Raw genomic sequence first — 24,091 nt, 5'->3', positions numbered from 1 at the left:
AGGATAACCCACCCTTGGTGGGACTCGAACCCGCAATCCCCCGTTTAGAAGACCGATGCCTTATTCGTTAGGCCATGAGGGCGATGTGCGAGCGATGCACTATCGTTCTTTTCATTAGCGCGTTTACTCTAGGTTACAGTAGAACCCATCATCGAAAGGAATATAGGGGAACAGGAAATGCATATGCTTTGGTTCAAGCAAGAAAACTTTGGGAGAAACCCTTTGTTAATAAAAAGGGTAACCCACCCTCAGCGGGACTCGAACCCGCAAACCCCTGTTTAGAATACCGATGCCTTATCCGTTAGGCCACGAATCCGATGTGCTAGTGATGCCGTGGGGTTTCTTTTATTAGCGCATTTACTCTAGGTTACAGTAAAACACACAATCGAAAAGAATATAGGGGAAAAGAAAATGCATATGCTTTGGTTCAAGCAAGGAAACTGTGGGAGAAACCCTTTGTTAGTAAAAAAGGATAACCCACCCTCGGCGGGACTCTAACCCGCAATTCCCGGTTTAGAAGACTGATGCCTTATGTTAGGCCACGAAGGCGATGTGCGAGTGATGCACTGGCGTTCCTTTCATTGGCGCGTTTAGTCTAGGTTACAATAGAACACAACGTCGAAAGGAATATAGGGGAAAAGGAAACGCATATGCTTTGCTTCAAGCAAGAAAACTGTAGCACAAACCCTTGGTAATGAAAAAGGATAACCCACCCTCGGCAGGACTCGAACCCGCCATCCCCGGTTAAGAAGACCGATTTTTTATCCGTTAGGCCACGAGAGCAATGTGCGATCGATGCACTGGCGTTCGTTTCATTAGCGCTTTTACTTTAGGTTACAGTAGAACACACCATCGAAAGTAATATAGGAGAAAGGGAAATCACATGCTTTGGTTCAAGAAAGAAAACTGTAGCAAAACCCTTTGTTAATGAAAAAGGATAATCCACCCTCGGAGGGACTCGAACCCGCAATCCCCCGTTTAGAATACCGAAGCCTTATTCGTTACGCCATGAGAGAGATGTGCGAGCGATGCACTAGCGTTCTTTTCATTAGCACGTTTACTCTATATTACAGTAGAACACATTATCCAAAGGAACATAGGGGAAAAGGAAACGCATATAATTTGCTTCAAGCAAGAAAACTGTAGCAGAAATTTTCTGTGAATGAAAGAAAAATAACCTCCCTCGGCGGGACTCGAACCCGCAGTCCCCGGTTTAGGAGACCGATGCCTTATCTGTTAGGCCACGAGGGCGATGTGCGGATGATGCACTGGCGTTCCTTTCATTAGCGCTTTTACTTTAGGTTACAGTAGAACACACCATCGAAATTAATATAGGAGAAAGGGAAATGCACATGCTTTGGTTCAAGCAAGAAAACTGTAGCAGAAACCCTTGTTAATGAAAAAGGATAACCCACCCTCGGCGGAACTCGAACCCGCAATCCCCCGTTTACAAGACCGATGCCTTATTTGTTAGGCCACGAGGGCGATGTGCGAGTGATGCACTGGCGTTCCTTTCATTAGCGCTTTTACTTTAGGTTGCAGTAGAACACACCATCGAAAGGAATATAGTGGAAAAGAAAACGCATTTGCTTTGCTGCAAGCAAGAAAACTCTGGCAGAAACCCTTTCTTAATGAAAAAGAATATCCCACCCTCGGCGGGACTGAACCCCGCCATCCCCGGTTCAGGAGACCGATGTCTTATCCGTTAGACCACGAGGGCGATGTGCGAGCGATGCATGGCGTTCCTTTCATTAGCGCTTTTACTCTAGGTTACAGTAAAACACACAATCGAAAGGAATATAGGGGAAAAGAAAATGCATATGCTTTGGTTCAAGCAAGAAAACTGTGGGAGAAACCCTTTGTTAGTAAAAAAGGATAACCCACCCTCGGCGGGACTCGAACCAGCAATTCCCGGTTTAGAAGGCTGATGCCTTATGTTAGGCCACGAAGGTGATGTGCGAGTGATGCACTGTTGTTCCTTTCATTAGTGCATTTACACTAGGTTACAGTAGAAAACAACTTCGAAAGGAATATAGGGGAAAAGGAAACGCATATGCTTTGGTTCAAGCAAGAAAACTGTAGCAAAACCCTTTGTTAATGAAAAAGGATAACCCACCCTCGGCAGGACTCGAACCCGCGATCCCCGGTTAAGAAGACCGATGCCTCATCTGTTAAGCCGCGAGGGTGATGTGCGAGCGATGCACTGGAGTTCCTTTCATTAGCACTTTTACTCTAGGTTACTGTAGAACACACCATCGAAAGGAATATGGGGGCAAAGGAAACGCATATGCTTTGCTTCAAGCAAGAAAACTGTAGCCAAAATCCTTGGTAATGAAAAAGCATAACCCAAACTCGGCAGGGATTCGAACCCGCAATCCCCGGTTAAGAAGACCGATGCCTTATCCGTTTGGCCACGAGAGCAATGTGCGATTGATGCACTAACGTTCCTTTCATTAGCGCTTTTACTTTAGGTTACAGTAGAACACACCATCGAAATTAATATAGGGGAAAGGGAAAGGCACAGGCTTTGGTTAAAGCAAGAAAACTGTAGCAGAAATTCTTTGTTAATGAAAAAGGATAACCCACCCTCGGCGGGACTCGAACCCGCAATCTCCCGTTTAGAAGACCGATGGCTTACCCGTTAGGCCACGAGGTCGATGTGCGAGCGTTGCACTAGCGTTCTTTTCATTAGCGCGTTTACTCTAGGTTACAGTAAAACACACCATTGAAAGGAATTTAGGGGAAAAGGAGCGCATATACTTTGCTTCAAAGAAGAAAACTGTAGCAGAAACCTTTGGTAATGAAAAAGGGAAACCCACCCTCGGCGGGACTCGAACCCGCCATCCCCCGTTTAAAAGACCGATGCCTTATTCGCTAGGCCACAAGAGCGATGTGCGACCGATGCACTGGCGTTCCTTTCATTAGCGCTTTTACTATAGGTTGCAGTAAAACACACCATCGAAAGGAATATAGGGGAAAAGGAAATGCATATGCTATGGTTCAAGCAAGAAAACTGTGGGAGAAACCCTTTGTTAGTAAAAAAGGATAACCCACCCTCGGGGGGACTCGAACCCGCAATCCCCGGTTTAGAAGACCCATGCCTTATCCGTTAGGCCACGAAGGCGATGTGCGGATGATGCACTGGCGTTCCTTTCATTAGCGCTTTTACTTTAGGTTACAGTAAAACACACCATCGAAAGGAATATAGGGGAAAAGGAAATGCATATGCCTTGGTTCAAGCAAGAAAACTGTTGGAGAACCCCTTTGTTAGTAAAAAAGGATAACCCACCCTCGGGGGGACTCGAACCCGCAATCCCCGGTTTAGAAGACCCATGCCTTATCCGTTAGGCCACGAAGGCGATGTGCGGATGATGCACTGGCGTTCCTTTCATTAGCGCTTTTACTATAGGTTGCAGTAAAACACACCATCGAAAGGAATATAGGGGAAAAGGAAATGCATATGCTTTGGTTCAAGCAAGAAAACTGTGGGAGAAACCCTTTGTTAGTAAAAAAGGATAACCCACCCTCGGGGGGACTCGAACCCGCAATCCCCGGTTTAGAAGATCCATGCCTTATCCGTTAGTCCACGAAGGCGATGTGCGGATGATGCACTGGCGTTCCTTTCATAAGCGCTTTTACTTTAGGTTACAGTAGAACGCACCATCGAAAGGAATATAGGAGAAAGGGAAATCCACATGCTTTGCTTCAAGCCAGAAATTTGTAGCATGAACCATTGGTAATAAAAAAGGATAACCCACCCTCGGCGGGACTCGAACCCGCAATCCCCGGTTTAGGAGACCGATGCCTTATCCATTAGGCCACGAGGGCGATGTGCGGGCGATGCACTGGCGTTCCTTTCATTAGCGCTTTTACGCTAGGTTGCAGTCGAACACACCATCGAAAGGAATATAGGGGAAAAGGAAACGCATATGCTTTGCTTCAAGCAAGAAAACTGTAGCAAAAACCCTTGGTAATGAAAAAGAATAACCCACACTCGGCGGGACTCGAACCCGCCATCCCCGGTTAAGAAGACCGATGCCTTATCCGTTAGGCCACGAGAGCGACGTGCGATTGATGCACTAACGTTCTTTTCATTAGCGCTTTTACTTTAGGTTACAGTAGAACACACCATCGAAATTAATATAGGAGAAAGGGAAATGCACATGCTTTGGTTCAAGCAAGAAAACTGTAGCAGAAACCCTTTGTTAATGAAAAAGGATAACCCACCCTTGGTGGGACTCAAACCCGCAATCCCCCGTTTAGAAGACCGATGCCTTATTCGTTAGGCCATGAGGGCGATGTGCGAGCGTAGCACTAGCGTTCTTTTCATTAGCGCGTTTACTCTAGGTTACTGTAGAACACACCATCGAAAGGAATATAGGGGAAAAGGAAACGCATATGCTCTGCTTCAAGCAAAAAAACGGTTGCAGAAACCCTTTGTTAATAAAAATGGATAACCCACCCTCCGCGGGACTGGAACCCGCAATCCCCCGTTTAGAAGACCGATGCCTTATTCGTTAGGCCATGAGGGCGATGTGCGAGCGATGCACTATCGTTCTTTTCATTAGCGCGTTTACTCTAGGTTACAGTAGAACCCATCATCGAAAGGAATATAGGGGAACAGGAAATGCATATGCTTTGGTTCAAGCAAGAAAACTTTGGGAGAAACCCTCTGTTAATAAAAAGGGTAACCCACCCTCAGCGGGACTCGAACCCGCAATCCCCTGTTTAGAATACCGATGCCTTATCCGTTAGGCCACGAATCCGATGTGCTAGTGATGCCGTGGGGTTTCTTTTATTAGCGCATTTACTCTAGGTTACAGTAAAACACACAATCGAAAAGAATATAGGGGAAAAGAAAATGCATATGCTTTGGTTCAAGCAAGAAAACTGTGGGAAAAACCCTTTGTTAGTAAAAAAGGATAACCCACCCTCGGCGGGACTCGAACCCGCAATTCCCGGTTTAGAAGACTGATGCCTTATGTTAGGCCACGAAGGCGATGTGCGAGTGATGCACTGGCGTTCCTTTCATTGGCGCGTTTAGTCTAGGTTACAATAGAACACAACGTCGAAAGGAATATAGGGGAAAAGGAAACGCATATGCTTTGCTTCAAGCAAGAAAACTGTAGCACAAACCCTTGGTAATGAAAAAGGATAGCCCACCCTCGGCAGGACTCGAACCCGCCATCCCCGGTTAAGAAGACCGATTTCTTATCCATTAGGCCACGAGAGCAATGTGCGATCGATGCACTGGCGTTCGTTTCATTAGCGCTTTTACTTTAGGTTACAGTAGAACACACCATCGAAAGTAATATAGGAGAAAGGGAAATCACATGCTTTGGTTCAAGAAAGAAAACTGTAGCAAAACCCTTTGTTAGTAAAAAAGAATAACCCACCCTCGGCGGGACTCAAACCCGCAATTCCCGGTTCAGGAGACCGATGCCTTATCCGTTAGGCCACGAGGGCGATGCGCGAGTGATGCACTGGCGTTCCTTTCATTAGAGCTTTTACTCTAGGTTGCAGTAGAACACATCTTCCGGAGGAATATAGGGAAAAAAGGAAACGCACATGCTTTGCTTCAAGCAAGAAAACTGTAGAAGAAACCCTTGGTAATGAAAAAGAATAACCCACCCTCGGCGGGACTCGACCCCGCCCTCCCCGGTTTAGGAGACCGATGCCTTATCCGTTAGGCCACGAGGGCGATGTGCGAGTGATGCACTAGCGTTCCTTTCATTAGCGCTTTTACTCTAGGTTGCAGTAGAACACACCATCGAAAGAACTATAGGGGTAAAGGAAACGCATACGCTTTGCTTTAAGCAAGAAAACTGTAGCAGAAACCTTTTGGTAATGAAAAAGAATACACCACCTTTGGCGGGACTCGAACCCGCAATCCCCGGTTAAGGAGACCGATGCCTTACCAGTTAGGCCACGAGGGCGATGTGCGAGTGATGCACTGGCGCTCCTTTCATTAGCGTTTTTACTCTAGGTTGCAGTAGAACACATCTTCCAAAGGAATATAGGGGAAAAGGAAACGCACATGCTTTGGTTCAAGCAAGAAAACTGTGGGAGAAACCCTTTGTTAATAAAAAAGGATAACCCACCCTCCGCCGGACTCGAACCCGCAATCCCCTGTTTAGAATACCGATGCCTTATGCGTTAGGCCACGAGGGATATGTGCGGGCGATGCACTGGCGTTCCTTTCATTAGCGCTTTTACTCTAGGTTACTGTAGAACACACCATCGAAAGGAATATAGGGGAAAAGGAAACGCATATGCTTTGCTTCAAGCAAGAAAACTGCAGCAGAAACCTTTTCGGTGAATGAAAAAAAAAAATAACCTACCCTCGGCGGGACTCGAAGCCGCAATCCCCGGTTTAGGAGACCGATGCCTTATCCGTTAGGCCACGAGGGCGATAGCGGGCGGTGCACAGGTGTTCCTTTCATTAGCGCTTTTGCTCTAGGTTGCAGTAGAACACACCATCGAAAGGAATATAGGGGAAAAGGAAACGCATATGCTTTGCTTCACGCAAGAAAACTTTAGCAGAAACCATTTCTGTGAATGAAAAAAAGAACCTACCCTCGGCGGGACTCGAACCCGCAAACCCCGGTTTAGAAGACCGATGCCTTATTCGTTACGCCATGAGAGATATGTGCGAGCGATGCACTAGCGTTCTTTTCATTAGCACGTTTACTCTAGGTTACAGTAGAACACATCATCCAAAGGAACATAGGGGAAAAGGAAACGCATATAATTTGCTTCAAGCAAGAAAACTGTAGCAGAAATTTTCTGGGAATGAAAAAAAATAACCTCCCTCGGCGGGACTCGAAACCGCAGTCCCCGGTTTAGAAGACCGATACCTTATCTGTTAGGCCACGAAGCCGATGTTCGAGTGATGCACTGGCGTTCCTTTCATTAGCGCGTTTACTTTAGGTTACAGTAGAACACAACATCGAAAGGAATATAGGGGTAAAGAAGCGCATAAGCTCTGCTTCAAGCAAGAAAACTGGGGCAGAAACCCTTTGTTAATGAGAAAGAATATCCCACCCTCGGCGGGACTCGACCCCGCCATCCCCAGTTTAGGAGACCGATGCCTTATCTGTTAGGCCACGAGGGCGATGTGCGAGCGATGCACAGGCGTTCCTTTCATTAGCGCTTTTACTCTAGGTTACAGTAAAGCACACAATCAAAAGGAATATAGGGGAAAAGAAAATGAATATGCTTTGGTTCAAGCAAGAAAACTGTGGGAGAAACCCTTTGTTAGTAAAAAAGAATAACCCACCCTCGGCGGGACTCAAACCCGCAATTCCCGGTTTAGAAGACTGATGCCTTATGTTAGGCCACGAAGGCGATGGGCGAGTGATGCACTGGCGTTCCTTTCATTGGCGCGTTTATCTAGGTTACAGTAGAACTCATCATCGAAATGAATATACGGGGAAAGAAGGGCATATGCTTTGCTTCAAGCAAGAAAACTGTAGAAGAAACCCTTGCTAATGAAAAAGAATAACCCACCCTCGGCGGGACTTGACCCCGCCCTCCCCGGTTTAGGAGACCGATGCCTTATCCGTTAGGCCACGAGGGCGATGTGCGAGCGATGCACTAGCGTTCTTTTCATTAGCGCTTTTACTCTAGGTTGCAGTAGAACACACCATCGAAAGAAATATAGAGGAAAAGGAAACGCATACGCTTTGCTTTAAGCAAGAAAACTGTAGCAGAAACCTTTTGTTAATGAAAAAGAATACACCACCTTTGGCGGGACTCGAACCCGCAATCCCCGGTTCAGGAGACCGATGCCTTACCCGTTAGGCCACGAGGGCGATGTGCGAGTGATGCACTGGCGTTCCTTTCATTAGCGTTTTTACTCTAGGTTGCAGTAGAACACATCTTCCAAAGGAATATAGGGGAAAAGGAAACGCACATGCTTTGGTTCAAGCAAGAAAACTGTGGGAGAAACCCTTTGTTAATAAAAAAGGATAACCCACCCTCCGTCGGACTCGAACCCGCAATCGCCTGTTTAGAATACCGATGCCTTATCCGTTAGGCCACGAGGGGGATGTGCGGGCGATGCACTGGCGTTCCTTTCATTAGCGCTTTTACTCTAGGTTACTGTAGAACACACCATCGAAAGGAATATAGGGGAAAAGGAAACGCATATGCTTTGCTTCAAGCAAGAAAACTGCAGCAGAAACCTTTTCGGTGAATGAAAAAAAAAATAACCTACTCTCGGCGGGACTCGAAGCCGCAATCCCCGGTTGAGGAGACCGATGCCTTATCCGTTAGGCCACGAGGGCGATGTGCGGGCGATGCACTGGCGTTCCTTTCATTAGCGCTTTTACTCTAGGTTGCAGTAGAACACACCATCGATAGGAATATAGAGAAAAAGAAAACCCATTTGCTTTGCTGCAAGCAAGAAAACTGTAGCAGAAACTCGTTGTTAATAAAAAAGAATAACCGACCCTCGGCGGGACTCGAACCCGCAGTCCCCCGTTTAAAAGACCGATGCCTTATCCGTTAGGCCACAAAAGCGATGTGCGACCGATGCACTGGCGTTCCTTTCATTAGCGCTTTTACTCTAGGGTACAGTAAAACACACCATCGAAAGGAATATAGGGGAAAAGGAAATGCATATGCTTTGGTTCAAGCAAGAAAACTGTGGGAGAAACCTTTTTTTAGTAAAAAAGGTTAACCCACCCACGGCCGGACTCGAACCCGCAATCCCCGGTTTAGAAGACCGATGCCTTATCCGTTAGGCCACGAAGGCGATGTGCGGATGATGCACTGGCGTTTCTTTCAATGGCGCTTTTACTTTAGGTTACAGTAGAACACACCATCGAAATTAATATAGGAGAAAGGGAAATGCACATGTTTTGGTTCAAGCAAGAAAACTGTAGCAGAAATCCTTTGTTAATGAAAAAGAATAACCCACCCTCGGCGGGACTCGAACCTGCAATCCCCCGTTTAGAATACCGATGCCTTATTTGTTAGGCCACGATGGCGATGTGCGAGCGATGCACTAGCGTTCTTTTCATTAGCACGTTTACTCTTGGTTACAGTAGAACACAACATCGAAAGGAATATAGGGAAAAAGCAAACGCACATGCTTTGCTTCAAGCAAGAAAACTGTAGCACAAACCCTTTGTTAATGAAAAAGAGTAACCCACCCTTGGTGGGACTCGAACCCGCAATCCCTGGTTTAGACGAACGATGCCTTATTCGTTAGGCCACGAGGGCAATGTGCCAGCGATGAACTAGCATTCCTTTCATTAGCGCTTTACTTTAGGTTACAATAGAACACACCATCGAAAGGAATATAGGAGAAAAAGAAATGCACATGCTTTGGTTCAAGCAAGAAAACTGTAGCAAAACCCTTTTTTATTGAAAAAGGATAACCCACCCTCAGCGGGACTCGAACCCGCCATCCCCCGTTTAGAAGACCGATGCCTTATTCGTTAGGCCACGAGGGCGATGTGCAAGCGATGCACTAGCGTTCTTTTCATCAGCGCGTTACTCTAGGTTACAGTAAAACACATCATCGAAAGGAATATAGGGGAAAAGGAAATGCATATGCTTTGGTTCAAGCAAGAAAACTGTGGGAGAAACCCTTTGTTAATAAGAAAAGATAACCCACCCTCGGTGGGACTCGAACCCGAAATCCCCGGTTTAGACGAACGATGTCTTATTCGTTAGGCCACGAGGGCAATGTGCCAGCAATGCACTAGCATTCCTTTCATTAGCGCTTTACTTTAGGTTACAATAGAACACACCATCGAAAGGAATATAGGAGAAAGAGAAATGCACATGCTTTGGTTAAAGCAAGAAAACTGTAGCAAAACCTTTTTTTATTGAAAAAGGATAACCCACCCTCAGCGGGACTCGAACCCGCCATCCCCGGTTTAGAATACCGATGCCTTATTTGTTAGGCCACGATGGCGATGTGCGAGCGATGCACTAGCGTTCTTTTCATTAGCACGTTTACTCTAGGTTACAGTAGAACACTACATCGAAAGGAATATAGGGAAAAAGCAAACGCACATGCTTTGCTTCAAGCAAGAAAACTGTAGCACAAACCCTTTGTTAATGAAAAAGAGTAACCCACCCTCGGTGGGACTCGAACCCGAAATCCCCGGTTTAGACGAACGATGCCTTAATCGTTAGGCCACGAGGGCAATGTGCCAGCGATGCACTAGCATTCCTTTCATTAGCGCTTTACTTTAGGTTACAATAGAACACACCATCGAAAGGAATATAGGAGAAAGAGAAATGCACATGCTTTGGTTCAAGCAAGAAAACTGTAGCAAAACACTTTTTTATTGAAAAAGGATAACCCACCCTCAGCGGAACTCGAACCCGCCATCCCCCGTTTAGAAGACCGATGCCTTATTCGTTAGGCCACGAGGGCAATGTACGGGCGATGCACTGGCGTTCCTTTCATTAGCACTTTCACTTTAGGTTACAGTAGAACACACCATCGAAAGGAATATGGGAGAAAGGGAAACGCATATGATTTGCTTCAAGCCAGAAAACTGTAGCACAAACCCTTTGGTAATGAAAAAGCATATCCCAACCTCAGCAGGACTCGAACCCGCAATCCCCCGTTTAGAATACCGATGCCTTATTTGTTAGGCCACGATGGCGATGTGCGAGTGATGCACTAGCGTTCTTTTCATTAGCACGTTTACTCTAGGTTGCAGTAGAACTCATCATCGAAAGGATAATAGGAGGAAAGGAAATGCATATGCTTTGCTTCAAGCAAGAAAACTGTAGCACAAACCGTTTGTTAATGAAAAAGAGTAACCCACCCTAGGTGGGACTCGAACCTGCAATCCCCCGTGTAAAAGACCGATGGCTTATTCGTTAGGCCACAAGAGCGATGTGCGACCGATGCACTGGCGTTCCTTTCATTAGCGCTTTTACTCTAGGTTACAGTAAAACACACCATCGAAAGGAATTTAGGAGAAATGGAGCGCATATGCTTTGCTTCAAACAAGAAAACTGTAGCAGAAACTCTTTGTTACTGAAAAAGGATCACCCACCCCCGGCAGGACTCGACCCCGCCATCCCCGGTTTAGAAGACCGATGCCTTATTCGTTAGGCCACAAGAGCGATGTGCGACCGATGCACTGGCGTTTCTTTCATTTGCGCTTTTACTTTAGCTTACAGTAGAACACACCATCGAAATTAATATAGGAGAAAGGGAAATGCACATGCTTTGCTTCAAGCAAGAAAACTGTAGCAGAAACTCTTTGTTAATGAAAAAAGATAACCCACCCTCGGCGGGACTCGAACCCGCAATCCCCCGTTTAGAAGACCGATGCCTTATTTGTTAGGCCACGAGGGAGATGTGCGAGCGATGCATTAGCGTTCCTTTCATTAGCGCTTTTACTCTAGGTTGCAGTAGAACACACCATCGAAAGGAATATAGGGGAAAAGAAAACGCATTTGCTTTGCTGCAAGCAAGAAAACTGTAGCAGAAACCCTTTGTTAATAAAAAAGAATAACCCACCCTCGGCGGGACTCGAACCCGCAATCCCCCGTTTAAAAGACCGATGCCTTATCCGTTAGGCCACAAAAGCGATGTGCGACCGATGCACTGGCGTTCCTTTCATTAGCGCTTTTACTCTAGGGTACAGTAAAACACGCCATCGAAAGGAATATAGGGGAAAAGGAAATGCATATGCTTTGGTTCAAGCAAGAAAACTGTGGGAGAAACCTTTTTTTAGTAAAAAAGGATAACCCACCCACGGCGGGACTCGAACCCGCCATCCCCGGTTTAGAAGACCGATGCCTTATCCGTTAGGCCACGAAGGCGATGTGCGGATGATGCACTGGCGTTTCTTTCAATAGCGCTTTTACTTTAGGTTACAGTAGAACACACCATCGAAATTAATATAGGAGAAAGGGAAATGCACATGTTTTGGTTCAAGCAAGAAAACTGTAGCAGAAATCCTTTGTTAATGAAAAAGGATAACCCACCCTCGGCGGGACTCGAACCCGCAATCCCCCGTTTAGAATACCGATGCCTTATTTGTTAGGCCACGATGGCGATGTGCGAGCGATGCACTAGCGTTCTTTTCATTAGCACGTTTACTCTTGGTTACAGTAGAACACAACATCGAAAGGAATATAGGGAAAAAGCAAACGCACATGCTTTGCTTCAAGCAAGAAAACTGTAGCACAAACCCTTTGTTAATGAAAAAGAGTAACCCACCCTCGGTGGGCCTCGAACCCGCAATCCCCGGTTTAGACGAACGATGCCTTATTCGTTAGGCCACGAGGGCAATGTGCCAGCGATGCACTAGCATTCCTTTCATTAGCGCTTTTACTTTAGGTTACAGTAGAACACACCATCGAAATTAATATAGGAGAAAGAGAAATGCACATGCTTTGGTTAAAGCAAGAAAACTGTAGCAAAACCTTTTTTTATTGAAAAAGGATAACCCACCCTCAGCGGGACTCGAACCCGCCATCCCCGGTTTAGAATACCGATGCCTTATTTGTTAGGCCACGATGGCGATGTGCGAGCGATGCACTAGCGTTCTTTTCATTAGCACGTTTACTCTAGGTTACAGTAGAACACAACATCGAAAGGAATATAGGGAAAAAGCAAACGCACATGCTTTGCTTCAAGCAAGAAAACTGTAGCACAAACCCTTTGTTAATGAAAAAGAGTAACCCACCCTCGGTGGGACTCGAACCCGAAATCCCCGGTTTAGACGAACGATGCCTTAATCGTTAGGCCACGAGGGCAATGTGCCAGCGATGCACTAGCATTCCTCTCATTAGCGCTTTACTTTAGGTTACAATAGAACACACCATCGAAAGGAATATAGGAGAAAGAGAAATGCACATGCTTTGGTTCAAGCAAGAAAACTGTAGCAAAACCCTTTTTTATTGAAAAAGAATAACCCACCCTCAGCGGGACTCGAACCCGCCATCCCCCGTTTAGAAGACCGATGCCTTATTCGTTAGGCCACGAGGGCAATGTGCGGGCGATGCACTGGCGTTCCTTTCATTAGCACTTTCACTTTAGGTTACAGTAGAACACACCATCGAAAGGAATATGGGAGAAAGGGAAACGCATATGATTTGCTTCAAGCGAGAAAACTGTAGCACAAACCCTTTGGTAATGAAAAAGGATAACCCACCCTCGGCGGGACTCGAACCCGCAATCCCCCGTTTAAAAGACCAATGCCTTATCCGTTAGGCCACAAAAGCGATGTGCGACCGATGCACTGGCGTTCCTTTCATTAGCGCTTTTACTCTAGCGTACAGTAAAACACACCATCGAAAGGAATATAGGGGAAAAGGAAATTCATATGCTTTGGTTCAAGCAAGAAAACTGTGGGAGAAACCTTTTTTTAGTAAAAAAGGATAACCCACCCACGGCGGGACTCGAACCCGCAATCCCCGGTTTAGAAGACCGATGCCTTATCCGTAAGGCCACGAAGGCGATGTGCGGATGATGCGCTGGCGTTTCTTTCAATAGCGCTTTTACTTTAGGTTACAGTAGAACACACCATCGAAATTAATATAGGAGAAAGGGAAATGCACATGTTTTGGTTCAAGCAAGAAAACTGTAGCAGAAATTCTTTGTTAATGAAAAAGGATAACCCACCCTCGGCGGGACTCGAACCCGCAATCCCCCGTTTAGAATACCGATGCCTTATTTGTTAGGCCACGATGGCGATGTGCGAGCGATGCACTAGCGTTCTTTTCATTAGCACGTTTACTCTTGGTTACAGTAGAACACAACATCGAAAGGAATATAGGGAAAAAGCAAACGCACATGCTTTGCTTCAAGCAAGAAAACTGTAGCACAAACCCTTTGTTAATGAAAAAGAGTAACCCACCCTCGGTGGGACTCGAACCCGCAATCCCCGGTTTAGACGAACGATGCCTTATTCGTTAGGCCACGAGGGCAATGTGCCAGCGATGCACTAGCATTCCTTTCATTAGCGCTTTTACTTTAGGTTACAGTAGAACACACCATCGAAATTAATATAGGAGAAAGAGAAATGCACATGTTTTGGTTCAAGCAAGAAAACTGTAGCAGAAATCCTTTGTTATTGAAAAAGGATAACCCACCCTCGGCGGGACTCGAACCCGCAATCCCCCGTTTAGAATACCGATGCCTTATTTGTTAGGCCACGATGGCGATGTGCGAGCGATGCACTAGCGTTCTTTTCATTAGCACGTTTACTCTTGGTTACAGTAGAACACAACATCGAAAGGAATATAGGGAAAAAGCAAACGCACATGCTTTGCTTCAAGCAAGAAAACTGTAGCACAAACCCTTTGTTAATGAAAAAGAGTAACCCACCCTCGGTGGGACTCGAACCCGCAATCCCCGGTTTAGACGAACGATGCCTTATTCGTTAGGCCACGAGGGCAATGTGCCAGCGATGCACTAGCATTCCTTTCATTAGCGCTTTACTTTAGGTTACAATAGAACACACCATCGAAAGGAATATAGGAGAAAGAGAAATGCACATGCTTTGGTTCAAGCAAGAAAACTGTAGCAAAACCCTTTTTTATTGAAAAAGGATAACCCACCCTCAGCGGGACTCGAACCCGCCATCCCCCGTTTAGAAGACCGATGCCTTATTCGTTAGGCCACGAGGGCGATGTGCAAGCGATGCACTAGCGTTCTTTTCATCAGCGCGTTACTCTAGGTTAGAGTAAAACACATCATCGAAAGGAATATAGGGGAAAAGGAAATGCATAAGCTTTGGTTCAAGCAAGAAAACTGTGGGAGAAACCTTTTGTTAATAAGAAAAGATAACCCACCCTCGGTGGGACTTGAACCCGCAATCCCCGGTTTAGACGAACGATGCCTTATTCGTTAGGCCACGAGGGCAATGTGCCAGCGATGCACTAGCATTCCTTTCATTAGCGCTTTATTTTAGGTTACAATAGAACACACCATCGAAAGGAATATAGGAGAAAGAGAAACGCACATGCTTTGCTTCAAGCAAGAAAACTGTAGCACAAACCCTTTTTTATTGAAAAAGGATAACCCACCCTCAGCGGGACTCGAACCCGCCATCCCTCGTTTAGAAGACCGATGCCTTATTCGTTAGTCCACGAGGGCAATGTGCGGGCGATGCACTGGCGTTCCTTTCATTAGCACTTTCACTTTAGGTTACAGTAGAACACACCATCGAAAGGAATATGGGAGAAAGGGAAACGCATATGATTTGCTTCAAGCCAGAAAACTGTAGCACAAACCCTTTGGTAATGAAAAAGGATATCCCAACCTCAGCAGGACTCGAACCCGCAATCCCCCGTTTAGAATACCGATGCCTTATCCGTTAGGCCATGAGGGCGATGTGCGAGCGATGCACTAGCGTTCTTTTCATTAGCGCGTTTACTCTAGGTTACAGTAAAACACACCATCGAAAGGAATTTAGGAGAAATGGAGCGCATATGCTTTGCTTCAAACAAGAAAACTGTAGCAGAAACTCTTTGTTACCGAAAGAGGATCACCCACCCCCGGCAGGACTCGACCCCGCCATCCCCGGTTTAGAAGACCGATGCCTTATTCGTTAGGCCACAAGAGCGATGTGCGACCGCTGCACTGGCGTTCCTTTCATTAGCGCTTTTACTCTAGGTTACAGTAAAACACACCATCGAAAGGAATCTGGGGAAAAGGAAATGCATATGCTTTGGTTCAAGGAAGAAAACTGTGGGAGAAACCCTTTGTTTGTAAAAAAGGATAACCCACCCTCGGCGGGACTCGAACCCGCCATCCCCGGTTTAGAAGACCGATGCCTTATTCGTTAGGCCACAAGAGCGATGTGCGACCGATGCACTGGCGTTCCTTTCATTAGCGCTTTTACTCTAGGTTAGAGTAAAACACACCATCGAAAGGAATATAGGGGAAAAGGAAATGCATATGCTTTCGTTCAAGCAGGAAAACTGTGGGAGAAACCTTTTGTTAGTAAAAGAGGATAACCCACCCTCGGCGGGATCGAACCCGCGATCCCTGGTTTAGAAGACCGATGCCTTATCCGTTAGGCCACGAAGGCGATGTGCGGATGATGCACTGGCGTTTCTTTCATTAGCGCTTTTACTTTAGGTTTCAGTAGAACACACCATCGAAATTAATATAGGAGAAAGGAAAATGCACATGCTTTGCTTCAAGCAAGAAAACTGTAGCAGAAACTCTTTGTTAATGAAAAAAGATAACCCACCCTCGGCGGGACTCGAACCCAATATCCCCGGTTTAGGAGACCGATGCCTTATCCGTTAGGCCACGAGGGCAATATGCAGGCGATGCACTGGCATTCCTTTCATTAGCGCTTTTACTCTAGGTTGCAGTAGAACACACCATCGAATGAAATATAATTGATTGAAATGTTGGGTTTAACGTCCCAAAACCACTACATGATTATGAGAGACGCCGTAGTGAAGGGCTCCGGAAATTTAGACCACCTGGGGTTCTTTAACCTGCACCCAAATCTGAGCACACGGGCCTACAACATTTCCGCCTCCATCGGAAATGCAGCCGCCGCAGCCGGGATTCGAACCCGCGCTCTGCGGGTCAGCAGCCGAGTACCTTAGCCACTAGACCACCGCGGCGGGGCATCGAAAGGAATATAGGGGAAAAGAAAACGCATTTGCTTTGCTGCAAGCAAGAAAACTGTACCAGAAAACCTTTGTTAATAAAAAAGAATAACCCACCCTCGGCGAGACTCGAACCCGCAATCCCCCGTGTAAAAGACCGATGGCTTATTCGTTAGGCCACAAGAGCGATGTGCGACCGATGCACTGGCGTTCCTTTCATTAGCGCTTTTACTCTAGGTTACAGTAAAACACACCATCGAAAGGAATATAGGGGAAAAGGAAATGCATATGCTTTGGTTCAAGCAAGAAAACTGTGGGAGAAACCTTTTGTTAGTAAAAAAGGATAACCCACCCTCGGCGGGACTCGAACCCGCAATCCCCGGTTTAGAAGACCGATGCCTTATCCGTTAGGCCACGAAGGCGATGTGCGGATGATGCACTGGCGTTTCTTTCATTAGCGCTTTTACTTTAGCTTAAGTAGAACACACCATCGAAATTAATATAGGAGAAAGGGAAATGCACATGCTTTGCTTCAAGCAAGAAAACTGTAGCAGAAACCCTTTGTTAATGAAAAAAGATAACCCACCCTCGGCGGGACTCGAACCCGCAATCCCCCGTTTAGAAGACCGATGCCTTATTTGTTAGGCCACGAGGGAGATGTGCGAGCGATGCACTAGCGTTCTTTTCATTAGCACGTTTACTCTAGGTTACAGTAGAACACAACATCGAAAGGAATATATGGAAAAAGGAAACGCATTTGCTTTGCTGCAAGCAAGAAAACTTTAGCAGAAACCCTTTGTTAATAAAAAAGAATAACCCACCCTCGGCGGGACTCGAACCCGCAATCCCCCGTTTAAAAGACCGATGCCTTATTCGTTAGGCCACAAGAGCGATGTGCGACCGATGCACTGGCGTTCGTTTCATTAGCGCTTTTACTCTAGGTTACAGTAAAACACACCATCGAAAGGAATATAGGGGAAAAGGAAATGCATATGCTTTGGTTCAAGCAAGAAAACTGTAGCAGAATTCCTTTGTTAATGAAAAAGGATAACCCACCCTCGGCGGGACTCGAACCCGCAATCCCCCGTTTAGAAGACCGATGCCTTATTTGTTAGGCCACGAGGGCGATGTGCGAGCGATGCACTAGCGTTCTTTTCATTAGCACGTTTACTCTAGGTTACAGTAGAACACAACATCGAAAGGAATATAGGGGAAAAGAAGCGCATATGCCTTGCTTCAGGCAAGAAAACTTTAGCAGAAACCTTTTCTGTCAATGAAAAAAAGAACCTACCCTCGGCGGGACTCGAACTCGAAATCCCCGGTTTAGGAGACCGAGGCCTTATCCATTAGGCCACGAGGGCGATGTGCGGGCGATGCAATGACGTTCCTTTCATTAGCGCTTTACTTTAGGTTACAATAGAACACACCATCGAAAGGAATATAGGAGAAAGAGAAATGCACATGCTTTGGTTCAAGCAAGAAAACTGTAGCAAAACCCTTTTCTATTGAAAAAGGATAACCCACCCTCAGCGGGACTCGAACCCGCCATCCCCCGTTTAGAAGACCGATGCCTTATTCGTTAGGCCACGAAGGCAATGTGCGGGCGATGCACTGGCGTTCCTTTCATTAGCGCTTTTACTCTAGGTTGCAGTAGAACACACCATCGAAAGGAATATAGGGGGAAAAAACGACTTTGCTTTGCTGCAAGCAAGAAAACTGTAGCAAAACCCTTTTTTATTGAAAAAGGATAACCCACCCTCAGCGGGACTCGAACCCGCCATCCCCCGTTTAGAAGACCGATGCCTTATTCGTTAGGCCACGAAGGCAATATGCGAGCGATGCACTGGCGTTCCTTTCATTAGCGCTTTTACTCTAGGTTACAGTAAAACACACCATCGAAAGGAATATAGGGGAAAAGGTGATGCATATGCTTTGGTTCAAGCAAGAAAACTGTGGGAGAAACCCTTTGTTAGTAGAAAAGGATAACCCACCCTCGGCGGGACTCGAACCCGCCATCCCCGGTTTAGAAGACCGATGCCTTATCCGTTAGGCCACGAAGGCGATGTGCGGATGATGCACTGGCGTTTCTTTCATTAGCGCTTTTACTTTAGGTTACAGTAGAACACACCATCGAAATTAATATAGGAGAAAGGGAAATGCACATGCTTTGGTTCAAGCAAGAAAACTGTAGCAGAAACCCTTTGTTAATGAAAAAGGATAACCCACCCTCAGCGGAACTCGAACCCGCAATCCCCGGTTTAGAAGACCGATGCCATATCCGTTAGGCCACGAGGGCGATGTGCGAGCGATGCACTGGCGTTTCTTTCATTAGCGCTTTTAATTTAGGTTACAGTAGAACGCACCATCGAAAGGAATATAAGGGAAAAGAAGCGCATATGCTTTGCTTCAAGCAAGAAAACTTTAGCAGAAACCTTTTCTGTCAATGAAAAAAAGAACCTACTCTCGGCGGGACTCGAACTCGAAATCCCCGGTTTAGGAGACCGATGCCTTATCCATTAGGAAACGAGGGCGATGTGCGGGCGATGCACGGGCGTTCCTCTCATTAGCGCTTTTACGCTAGGTTGCAGTCGAACACACCATCGAAAGGAATATAGGGGAAAAGGAAACACATATGCTCTGCTTCAAGCAAGAAAACTGTTGAAGAAACTCTTGGTATTGAAAAAGGATAACCCACCCTCGGCGGGACTCGAACTCGCAAACCCCGGTTTAGAAGACCGATGCCTTATTCGTTAGGCCACGAGGGCGATGTGCGAGCGATGCACTGGCGTTTCTTTCATTAGCGCTTTTAATTTAGGTTACAGTAGAACGCACCATCGAAAGGAATATAGGAGAAAGGGAAATGCACATGCTTTGCTTCAAGCAAGAAAACTGTAGCACAAACCATTGGTAATGAAAAAGTATAACCCACCCTCAACGGGACTCAAACCCGCAATCCCCCGCTTAGAAGACCGATGTCTTATTCGTTAGGCCATGAGGGCGGTGTGCGAGCGATGCACTAGCGTTCTTTTCATTAGTGCGTTTACTCTAGGTTACAAAAGAACCCATCATCGAAAGGAATATAGGGAAAAAGGAAATGCATATGCTTTGGTTCAAGCAAAAAAACTTTGGGAGAAACCCTTTGTTAATAAAAAGGACAACCCACCCTCCGCGGGACTCGAACCCGCAATCCCCTGTTTAGAATACCGATGCCTTATCCGTTAGGCCACGAAGCCGATGTGCGAGTGATGCCATGGGGTTCCTTTCATTAGCGCGTTTACTCTAGGTTACACTAGAACACAACGCCGAAAGGAATATAGGGGGAAAGAAACGCATAATCTTTGCTTCAAGCAAGAAAACTGTAGCAGAAACCTTTTTGGTGAATGAAAAGAAAAATAACCTACCCTCGGCGAAACTCGAACCCGATATCCCGGGTTTAGGAGACCGATGCCTTATCCGTTAGGCCACGAGGGCAACGTGCGGGCGATGCACTGGCGTTCCTTTTATTAGCGCTTTTAATTTAGGTTACAGTAGAACGCACCATCGAAAGGAATATAGGAGAAAGGGAAATCCACATGCTTTGCTTCAAGCAAGAAAACTGTAGCACAAAACATTGGTAATGAAAAAGGATAACCCTACCTCGGCGGCACTCGAACCCACAATCCCCGGTTTAGAAGACCGATGCCTTATCCGTTAGGCCACGAGGGCAATGTGCGGGCGATGCACTGGCGTTCCTTTCATTAGCGCTTTTACTCTTTGTTGCAGTAGAACACACCATCGATAAGAATATAGAGAAAAAGAAAACCCATTTGCTTTGCTGCAAGCAAGAAAACTGTGGGAGAAACCCTTTGTTAGTAAAAAAGGATAACCCACCCTCGGCGGGACTCGAACCCGCAATTCCCGGCTTAAAAGACCGATGCCTTATCCGTCAGGCCACGAAGGTGATGTGCGGATGATGCACTGGCGTTTCTTTCATTAGCGCTTTTACTTTAGGTTACAGTAGAACACACCATCGAAAGGAATATAGGGGAAAAGGAAATGCATATGCTTTGCTTCAAGCAAGAAAACTGTTGCAGAAACCTTTTCGGTGAATGAAAAAAAAATAACCTACCCTCGGCGGGACTCGAACCCGATATCCCCCGTTTAAAAGACTGATGCCTTATTCGTTAGGCCACAAGAGCATGTGCGATGCACTGGCGTTCCTTTCATTAGCGCTTTTACTCTAGGTTACAGTAAAACACACCATCGAAAGGAATATAGAGGAAAAGGAAATGCATATGCTTTGGTTCAAGCAAGAAAACTGTGGGAGAAACCTTTTTTTAGTAAAAACGGACAACCCACCCACGGCGGGACTCGAACCCGCAATCCCCGGTTTAGAAGACCGATGCCTTATCCGTTAGGCCACGAAGGCGATGTGCGGATGATGCACTGGCGTTTCTTTCAATAGCGCTTTTACTTTAGGTTACAGTAGAACACACCATCAAAATTAATATAGGAGAAAGGGAAATGCACATGTTTTGGTTCAAGCAAGAAAACTGTAGCAGAAATCCTTTGTTAATGAAAAAGGATAACCCACCCTCGGCGGGACTCGAACCCGCAATCCCCCGTTTAGAATACCGATGCCTTATTTGTTAGGCCACGATGGCGATGTGCGAGTGATGCACAAGCGTTCTTTTCATTAGCACGTTTACTCTAGGTTACAGTAGAACACAACATCGAAAGGAATATAGGGAAAAAGCAAACGCACATGCTTTGCTTCAAGCAAGAAAACTGTAGCACAAACCCTTTGTTAATGAAAAAGAGTAACCCACCCTCGGTGGGACTCGAACCCGCAATCCCCGGTTTAGACGAACGATGCCTTATTCGTTAGGCCACGAGGGCAATGTGCCAGCGATGCACTAGCATTTCTTTCATTAGCGCTTTACTTTAGGTTACAATAGAACACACCATCGAAAGGAATATAGGAGAAAGAGAAATGCACATGCTTTGGTTCAAGCAAGAAAACTGTAGCAAAACCCTTTTTTATTGAAAAAGGATAACCCACCCTCAGCGGCACTCGAACCCGCCATCCCCCGTTTAGAAGACCGATGCCTTATTCGTTAGGCCACGAGGGCGATGTGCAAGCGATGAACTAGCGTTCTTTTCATCAGCGCGTTACTCTAGGTTACAGTAGAACACATCATCGAAAGGAATATAGGGGAAAAGGAAATGCATATGCTTTGGTTCAAGCAAGAAAACTGTGGGAGAAACCCTTTGTTATTAAGAAAAAATAACCCACCCTCGGTGGGACTCGAACCCGCAATCCCCAGTTTAGACGAACGATGCCTTATTCGTTAGGCCACGAGGGCAATGTGCCAGCAATGCACTAGCACTTCTTTCATTAGCGCTTTACTTTAGGTTACAATAGAACACACCATCGAAAGGAATATAGGAGAAAGAGAAATGCACATGCTTTGGTTCAAGCAAGAAAACTGTAGCAAAACCCTTTTTTATTGAAAAAGGATAACCCACCCTCAGCGGGACTCGAACCCGCCATTCCCCGTTTAGAAGACCGATGCCTAATTCGTTAGGCCACGAGGGCAATGTGCGGGCGATGCACTAGCGTTCCTTTCATTAGCACTTTTACTCTAGGTTACAGTAAAACACACCATCGAAAGGAATATAGGGGAAAAGGTAATGCACATGCTTTGGTTCAAGCAAGAAAACTGCAGCAGAAACCCTTTGTTAATGAAAAAGGACAACCCACCCTCGGCGGGACTCGAACTCGAAATCCCCAGTTTAGGAGACCGATGCCTTATCCGTTAGGCCACGAGGGCAACGTGCGGGCGATGCACTGGCGTTCTTTTTATTAGCGCTTTTACTCTAGGTTGCAGTAAAACACACCATCGAAATTAATATAGGAGACAGGGAAATGCACATGCTTTGGTTCAAGCAAGAAAACTGTAGCAGAAACCCTTTGTTAATGAAAAAGGATGACCCACCCTCGGCGGGACTCGAACTCGAAATCCCCAGTTTAGGAGACCGATGCCTTATCCGTTAGGCCACGAGGGCGATATGCGGGCGACCCGCTCGCGTTCCTTTCATTAGCGCTTTTAATTTAGGTTACAGTAGAACGCACCATCGAAAGGAATATAGGAGAAAGGGAAATCCACATGCTTTGCTTCAAGCAAGAAAACTGTAGCACAAACCATTGGTAAAGAAAAAGTATAACCCACCCTCAACGGGACTCAAACCCGCAATCCCCCGTTTAGAAGACCGATGCCTTATTCGTTAGGCCATGAGGGCGGTGTGCGAGCGATGCACAAGCGTTCTTTTCATTAGTGCGTTTACTCTAGGTTACAGTAGAACCCATCATGGAAAGGAATATAGGGAAAAAGGAAATGCATATGCTTTGGTTCAAGCAAAAAAACTTTGGGAGAAACCCTTTGTTAATAAAAAGGACAACCCACCCTCCGCGGGACTCGAACCGGCAATTCCCGGTTTGGAAGACCGATGCCTTCTCCGTTAGGCCATGAAGGCGATGTGCGAGTGATGCACTAACGTTCCTTTCATTAGCGCGTTTACTCTAGGTTACAGTAGAACACAACATCGAAAGGAATATAGGCGAAAAGGAAACGCATATGATTTGCTTCAAGCAAGAAAACTGTAGCACAAACCTTTGGTAATGAAAAAGGATAACCCACCCTCGGCGGCACTCGCACCCGCAATCCCCGGTTTAGAACACCGATGCCTTATCCGTTAGGCCACGAGGGCGATAGCGGGCGGTGCACTGGCGTTCCTTTCATTAGCGCTTTTACTCTAGGTTGCAGTAGAACACACCATCGAAAGGAATATAGGGGAAAAGGAAACGCATATGCTTTCCTTCACGCAAGAAAACAGTAGCACAAACCCTTTGTTAATGAAAAAGAATAACTTATCCTTGGTGGGACTCGAACCCGATATCCCCGGTTTAGGAGACCGATGCCTTATCCGTTAGGCCACGAGGGCGATGTGCGAGCGATGCACTGGCGTTCCTTTCATTAGCACTTTATCTTTAGGTTACAGTAGAACACACCATCGAAAGGAATGTGGGAGAAAGAGATTGCACTTGCTTTGCTTCAAGCGAGAAAACTGTAGCAAAAACCCTTGGTAATGACAAAGAATAACCCACACTCGGCGGGACTCGAACCCGCAATCCCCGGTTAAGAAGACCGATGCCTTATGCGTTAGGCCACGAGAGTAACGTGCGATTGATGCGCTAACGTTCCTTTCATTAGCGCTTTTACTCTAGGGGACAGTAGAACACACCATCGAAATTAATATACGAGAAAAGGAAATGCACATGCCTTGGTTCAAGCAAGAAAACTGTAGTAGAAACCCTTTGTTAATGAAAAAGGATAACCCACCCTCGGAGGGACTTGAACCTGATATACCCGGTTTAGGAGACCGATGCCTTATCCGTTAGGCCACGAGGGCGATGTGCGAGCGATGCACAGGCGTTCCTTTCATTAGCGCTTTTACTCTAGGTTACAGAAGAACACATCATCCAAAG

The 24,091-nt window shown here is 46.2% G+C and overlaps 7 non-coding genes across 7 annotated transcripts; all 7 read right to left on the bottom strand.

Moving 5' to 3' along the window:
- Positions 1 to 3,755: 3,755 nt before the first annotated feature.
- Positions 3,756 to 3,828, bottom strand: TRNAR-CCU (transfer RNA arginine (anticodon CCU)). Its single transcript has one exon. It is a non-coding gene; the product is annotated as a tRNA-Arg (tRNA).
- A 2,510-nt stretch (positions 3,829 to 6,338) lies between these two features.
- On the bottom strand, positions 6,339 to 6,411 carry TRNAR-CCU (transfer RNA arginine (anticodon CCU)). The gene has a single exon. It is a non-coding gene; the product is annotated as a tRNA-Arg (tRNA).
- Positions 6,412 to 11,732: 5,321 nt separating this feature from the next.
- Positions 11,733 to 11,805, bottom strand: TRNAR-UCU (transfer RNA arginine (anticodon UCU)). The gene has a single exon. It is a non-coding gene; the product is annotated as a tRNA-Arg (tRNA).
- Positions 11,806 to 16,912: 5,107 nt separating this feature from the next.
- On the bottom strand, positions 16,913 to 16,985 carry TRNAR-UCU (transfer RNA arginine (anticodon UCU)). Its single transcript has one exon. It is a non-coding gene; the product is annotated as a tRNA-Arg (tRNA).
- A 1,566-nt stretch (positions 16,986 to 18,551) lies between these two features.
- Positions 18,552 to 18,624, bottom strand: TRNAR-UCU (transfer RNA arginine (anticodon UCU)). Its single transcript has one exon. It is a non-coding gene; the product is annotated as a tRNA-Arg (tRNA).
- Positions 18,625 to 18,786: 162 nt separating this feature from the next.
- On the bottom strand, positions 18,787 to 18,859 carry TRNAR-UCU (transfer RNA arginine (anticodon UCU)). The gene has a single exon. It is a non-coding gene; the product is annotated as a tRNA-Arg (tRNA).
- A 2,039-nt stretch (positions 18,860 to 20,898) lies between these two features.
- On the bottom strand, positions 20,899 to 20,971 carry TRNAR-UCU (transfer RNA arginine (anticodon UCU)). The gene has a single exon. It is a non-coding gene; the product is annotated as a tRNA-Arg (tRNA).
- Between the last annotated feature and the right edge of the window lie 3,120 nt (positions 20,972 to 24,091).

Source organism: Rhipicephalus microplus, chromosome 2 (assembly GCF_043290135.1).
Source record: "Rhipicephalus microplus isolate Deutch F79 chromosome 2, USDA_Rmic, whole genome shotgun sequence".
Lineage (NCBI taxonomy): Eukaryota > Metazoa > Arthropoda > Arachnida > Ixodida > Ixodidae > Rhipicephalus > Rhipicephalus microplus.
The sequence above is the reverse complement of the archived record's forward strand: the minus strand, read 5'-3'. Positions and strand labels throughout refer to the sequence as shown.